The sequence below is a fragment of the Herpailurus yagouaroundi genome, unplaced genomic scaffold (assembly GCF_014898765.1).
Source record: "Herpailurus yagouaroundi ecotype Mexico unplaced genomic scaffold, PumYag 141, whole genome shotgun sequence".
NCBI classification, from domain to species: Eukaryota; Metazoa; Chordata; class Mammalia; order Carnivora; family Felidae; genus Herpailurus; species Herpailurus yagouaroundi.
The window spans coordinates 13,331,752-13,338,451 of NW_024412396.1; the positions used below are offsets into that span (position 1 = coordinate 13,331,752).

General features: G+C 37.6%; 1 protein-coding gene across 1 annotated transcript in view; it reads right to left on the reverse strand.

The window, feature by feature from the left end:
- Window positions 1–307, reverse strand: part of BAZ1A (bromodomain adjacent to zinc finger domain 1A) — a 95,354-nt gene extending 95,047 nt beyond the window's left edge. Inside the window, exon 1 of the mRNA XM_040476917.1 lies at window positions 198–307. The gene's annotated coding sequence lies outside the window, so the exon portion shown is untranslated. The remainder of the gene's footprint in view (window positions 1–197) is intronic.
- Between the last annotated feature and the right edge of the window lie 6,393 nt (window positions 308–6,700).

A 6,700-nucleotide genomic window follows, 5' to 3' on the forward strand; every position in this document is an offset into this window, starting at 1 on the left:
CGGCGGCCCCCTCCCCCAGCGCCGGCTCCCGGCCCGCCGCCGGGCTCGCAACGTGCTTGGCGCGCAGCCGGCCGGCCCGACGCCGCGAGGAGCTCGCTGCGGGCGGACCCCGGCGCCGCTCCGCTTTGTTCCCCCGCTCGCTTACACTTCCCTGCCGGCGCCGGCCGGCTTGCGAGCGACCACACGGAGCCCCTCACCTGCGAGCACGCCGACTGCCACTTCTCCACCTTTTCAACTACAAGGGCAGCGAGGGGAGGCTCTGTCCTCCCGGGGGGTCGCCTCTCGCCGGCCGCGCCGCGCCGCCGGCCGCCGCTTGTCTCGCTGCCACGGCCTGGCTCCGCGCGGGGGATCGCGTCCCACCGCCACTTCCCCGCCTCTCGGAGCTCCTGGGAAGTTTCTGATCTACTTTCGGCTCAGAAGGAGGAAGAGCTGTTGGGAGGAGCTTTTCACTTCTCGCTTCTACCTTTTTATTGGCTGCTCGATGACTTTTACAGCCTGTCACTGATACAGGAAGAGACGGCGGAGAGCCTGGGAGAGCTACATTATTAATTAATGGAGCAACCCCTTGTGTAGAATCAGAAGCATCCTCCATGTTTGAGATTATCAGCCAAGAGATCTAGGGAAGGCGCTGGGATTTCATAAACACATGGCTAACAAAGTAAAGCCTTCATCTTCGAGTCTGGCACCGTCGCTTGGTTTCACGGTGGGCAAAGGATTCCAGTTAAGATTTAACTTTTATTTTAAGATGGGAAGAGAGATGAGAAATAAAAAATATAAACTATTTTGATATGTTCTTCAATATTAGAATTTTCATGTCTAAAAAAATGTTTTGCTTGTGTAAGCATCCTTCTTGGAAAGAAAATACCTTTTCTTGACAGCAGTTCTCTTTAATATTTAAAGAGGGCAATTCAGTCAAAGATCAGAGGAAAAGACCAAAAAGGTATATGTTACAAAATGTCATCATGCCTATGGGACCACCATATATTTAAAACTAAAAAACACACCTTTAGAAAGTAGTATTTGTAATGCGCCGCTGAAAATATTTTGCAAAGTATCAACATTTAATTCAATCATACAGAATTTTAAAGATTATGGATTTGCTAGTGAAATTTACCCGAAAGCAATTTCCCATATTCAAAATTTCCACTTGTGAAACTAATTTTAATGCACATAATACTTGTGACTCTTGAATTAAAAAGAATTTTTGAAACTACAAATAACCCCAAATGTTTGCCAGTTTTGTTTTAAATCATCTTTTTTGCTACAGCCCTTGACATTTGCTTATTTGCGGATTAACATGTAAGAATGAGTCTAAAAGACAGTAAGTTTGAAGAACAGTCGTTCAACAAAGGACATAACTAAGTACCAGCAATGTGAAATGATCATAGTTATAGAAACAATGTAGGATCATCTTTATATCTTCAAATTAAGTACATGAGTACATTGGAGCAGAAAATGTAAGGAATCTATTCAAATGGCAAGAGTTATAATTTTTTAACTTCTTTCAAGATACTTTTATGGCAGCTAGCAAAATAAAATTTTGTGAAAGACACAATATGCTTGGAGTGTTTTAAAAATCATTAATAAAATTAATGCACCTTACTGTACAAATATAGAAGTCACAGAGGCTTGGAAGTGTTCTCAGTACTAAATATATATATTCTTTAGTCTGGATAAACTCTTCAAAAAATTTTGCACTCAAACATTTTAACTGGCCTCCAACAAGTACTTGAGAAACAATTTATTATTCCCTACCTAGAAAGTATTTAATTTTCCAGGTGAAAAATTTAGAGCCCACAATGGCTCTCAACGGGGGAACGAGGAGGACGGATAAACTTACAACTGTTAATGAAGCATCATTCTCACAATTCAAAATCCCAACTTAACTGTTAAGCTAAAAACAGGAAATTTTCTCTGTATAATATTTATATTTCTTAGAGCTCACGAAGTTTTTTAAGTTTTTATGTAAATTCAAGTTAACACAGTGTAATTTTAGTTTCAGGTGTACAATATAATGATTCAACACTTGCACATGTCACCTGGTTGGTGTCTATTTGATAAGGTGTTAAAATTTTCTTAAAATCACAATAAGAAAATGTCAATTTTATTTTTATTAAATACAAAATTTTAAACAATTGGATTCTTTTTAGTACTAACTTAAAAGTTAAATTTTATTCTACTTTATCAAAATACTATTTCCCTATTACCATACTCAGATTTCAATACTATCATCCTATATAACTCAGTTCTCTGAATTACATACATAGGATTTATTTTAATGATCTGTGATGTTTAATAAATGTTATATAGCTGTTCATTGTTAATTCACAATAATGTAAGTTTAGTAAGTTATAATTAACATATTAGTTTAGTGGGTGTCTTTTGTTTTCTTAAGTAGGCTTCACATCCAGCACAGAGCTCAGTTTGGGGCTTGAACTCATGACCCTGAGATCAAGACCCTGAGATCAAAACCTGAGCTGAGATCAAGAGTCTGACACTCAACCAACTGAGCTACCCAGGTGCCCCCCATGTTTAGTTTTGATGTATTTATCATACTTGATCAAATTGATAGCCTATCTAAATTACCTCAAAATTATACCTTTTAAATTTATCCTACACATTTACTACTGAAAGCTTACCTAATGTACTTATTTCATATTTTGATATCTATATTAATTACTAGTTTATTAATTACTACTTTATTAATTACTACTTCTAGGCTTTTGAGAATGAAAAGCTTATTGCTATATTCAGGAAGTAGTTAAGAATAATGTCATGAAATAAGATTTTGTGTAAAAAAATGGAAAATATTGTAAAGGAGACTATGAAAATTAAAGTACACGTTTAAACAGATAGAAAAAAGAAAACAGGGGCGCCTGGGTGGCGCAGTCGGTAAGCGTCCGACTTCAGCCAGGTCACGATCTCGCGGTCCGTGAGTTCGAGCCCCGCGTCGGGCTCTGGGCTGATGGCTCAGAGCCTGGAGCCTGTTTCCGATTCTGTGTCTCCCTCTCTCTCTGCCCCTCCCCCGTTCATGCTCTGTCTCTCTCTGTCCCAAAAATAAATAAATGTTGAAAAAAAAAAAAAGAAAACAATGAAATTAAAATCATTTAATTTTTTAGCAATTTAAGTAAATATTTATCAGGCTTTTCTTATGTGCTAAGACACTAGCTTATAGTATACACTATAAATGTAACCTGGCCTTAAAAAAATGTACAATCTTGTAGGGAAGAGATGATGTAAAGACAACGAAAACAAGAATGGTGTGAGTCCTAATGATCATGAGTAATATAATGCAAAAAGAGAAGTAGAAAAGATTAGAAGAAAATATAGTAGGAGGACCCATGATCTGTTCCAAATGAAGTTATCCACGGGGCATGATTTGAAAGACAACAGAAAGCTCTGCTCCAACATTTCCTCCTGGGTCTCACGATGCAATCCCCTACCCTCCATTAGTTACCCCTCTGGGTGAAGACACAAATTGCCTCCACTTACATGTAAAATGTAAATATGCTAGTTAGGTAGGACGTAATGTTATATTAGTCTAATGTCTTCAAGACATAGTTTAATATTTGAGAAAGCATACTTCCTTATGTATGTAAAAACAAATCTATGAAATATGTATTTTTAAAAAGGTTGAGCTTTTCCTGTCTTTTCCTGTCTTCTATTGACTGATCAAGAAAGGCTTTATTTAGGTGGTTTGATGACAGTAATTACTAATTGCTGAAAGAAACCTTTGGGAACCCTTGTTTCTCTCATTTTGCAGCTGAGGAAACTTAAATTCAGGAACTGAAATCTTGGCCTCATGACTCCTCGTCCAGTCTCTTTAGACCACATTGCTCTTTACCTTGGATTCAATAATATCCAATTTTCTTGTATACCCATCTCACACTGTATCTATCAATAAGCTAAAATACCATTTCAAATCTTTCCCAAACTGCTAAAATTGCGTAAGGGAATAAGATATATTACTCATGATCAGAAATAATAATTTATTTTTGAGAATTATCCAGGAATTTATTTTTGAGAATGAGGATAACGAGAATCCTAAATTTGAAGAGCTGATGAGTCCTATCTTCATGCTTCAGTTAACCCATCTAACAAATATAAACACTTTATATCCCTTACCTCTAAGGAGCAGTTAATACAAGTACTTGAAGTATAGCTGCCCTGAGCTCTTCTGAGAAAGATGTCCTAGGTGAATATGCAAGGAATATCTTCAACTTCGTAATTCCTTTCCTCAATATCTATATCCGACATCAGTCTCAACCCTCCTATGTTCTCTTTTCAATGTCTTCCTAACTAATTCATGGCATCTGACTTATAAACAATTTCTATATATTGTTCTTTAGAAACAACATGTTTTCCTTAATATCTGAAGCCACTGGCCCAGTGTTACGTTAATGGTTCTAAACCTTAGCTGCCCATTGAAATCACCAGAGGAGTTTTTGAAGAATACTGATACCTGAGCCATACCCCCAGACCAGTTAAAACAACATCTAGGGGTAGGGACCCAGGCATCTGGAACTGAAAAATCTACTCAGGTGATTGTAATGTACTGCCAAGGTTGAGAACTATGCTTAGAGGAGACTGGATTCTTGACACTAAACTGGTAATGTTGGCAAATTTGGGATGCATTTTTTTATTCAACCCCTTGTGATTAAAGCTGTGAAATTATGGGATGGTAGTAGCAGTTGAAAGAATAGTCTATGGCCATCATCATTATCACAATAGTTTACATTTAATGAATGATTCCAGCTTGTGAAGCATTGTGCTAACTAAGGGCTTTAAATGAATCATCTCCGAATTCTCACAACAAACTAAGTATTATTTATTATTTCCATTTTACAGACAAAGCTGTTGAAGCTAACAGAGGTTAATTAAGCAGCATACCCAAGATCATACAGCCCAGAAACAGAAAAACCCAAATTATCAACTCCAAAATCCACGCTCCTTACTACTATTCTATATTTCATGGGATTGATTTGGTAATCTAACTTAGATATAAATTGAAACAGGGAACTTGATCTTCTGCACTAAACAATTTAGAACTTACAATGATTAAGAACATATGTTAATAATAAAAGTACTAAAGGACTCCATGAAGAACTTTTAAAATTATCTCAGAGGGGGAAAAGCCTAAGTAAAACACAAAGCCCATCTATAAAAATAATTCTATAAACTAAAAGTTAAAATTTTTGCATGACAAAAGCTACTACAAAGTTGTAAGACAATTTTCAAACTGGGAAAAAAATACATACTTACAACTCACTGACAAAGGCATTTACCTAATATGTAAATTATATACTAAATATATAATATATAAATATATAAATTCTTTTTTTTTAATTTTTTTTTTTAATGTTTTATTTCTGAGGCAAAGAGAGCGCCTGAGTAGGAGAGGGGTAGAGAGAGAGGGAGACACAGGATCAGAAGCAGGCTCCAGGCTCGGAGCCGTCAGCACCAAGCCTGACGTGGGGCTCGAACTCACAAACCGTGAGATCATGACCTGAGCCGAAGTCGGTTGCTCAACCGACTGAGCCACCCAGGCGCCCCTATAAATTCTTAATAATAACAAATCACAACCCAAGAGTAACAGAAAAGGAAATACAAATGGCTTTAAAAGACAAAAAGCTCAACCTCACTCATAATAAGAGAAATGCAAATTAAAACTACATTTTTAAGGGTAACATTTTTCACCCTTAGGATTTGCACAGATCACCATCATTTGTTGATAAGTCTACGGGGAAATAGGCACAACTTCTATGAAGGGCAAATTGACAATATTTATTCAAAATTACAAATACACATAGACGTTCCATCCTCTAGGAAGATATCCACAAATATATTTGAGTAGAAGACTACTTGTCTGGGGCGCCTGGGTGGCGCAGTCGGTTAAGCGTCCGACTTTAGCCAGGTCACGATCTCGCGGTCCGTGAGTTCGAGCCCCGCGTCAGGCTCTGGGCTGATGGCTCGGAGCCTGGAGCCTGTTTCCGATTCTGTGTCTCCCTCTCTCTCTGCCCCTCCCCCGTTCATGCTCTGTCTCTCTCTGTCCCAAAAATTAAAAAAAAAAAAAAAAAAAGAAGACTATTTGTCTTTGTTAGGAATAGACTAATATTAAAATTAAATATTTAAAAATTAATGGAAATGTCCATAACTAAATAAATGATATGTCCATACAATAGAATAGTATACAAACATAAGAAAGAATGAGGAAGTTGAAAAAAAAAGACAAGATGCCTAAAAATATGGGGCACCTGGGTGGCTCAGTCGGTTAAGTGTTTGACTTCAGCTCTGGCGGCCCATGAGTTTGAGCCCCACATGGGGCTCTGTGCTGACACCTCAGAGCCTGGAGCCTGCTTCGGATTCTGTGTCTCCCTCTCTCTCTGCCCCTTCCCTGCTCATACTCTCTCTCTCTCTCTCTGTCTCTCAAATATAAATATATTTTATAAATAAAATATAAAAATTTTTTTAAAGATGCCTAAATGTATGTTTGGGAATTAAATACATATATGCATTTGCTTGATACATAAAATGCATCTGGAAGGATATACAGAAAAATAACACACTAGTTACCTCTGGGAAAAGATTTGTTAGTGGACAGGGATAAAAGGGAGACTTACTGCAGAAGAAAGATGAATCAAAATTTGTGAGATACACAAATTAGATGTAAAGAGGCCAGTCAGGACAGATAACTGATATA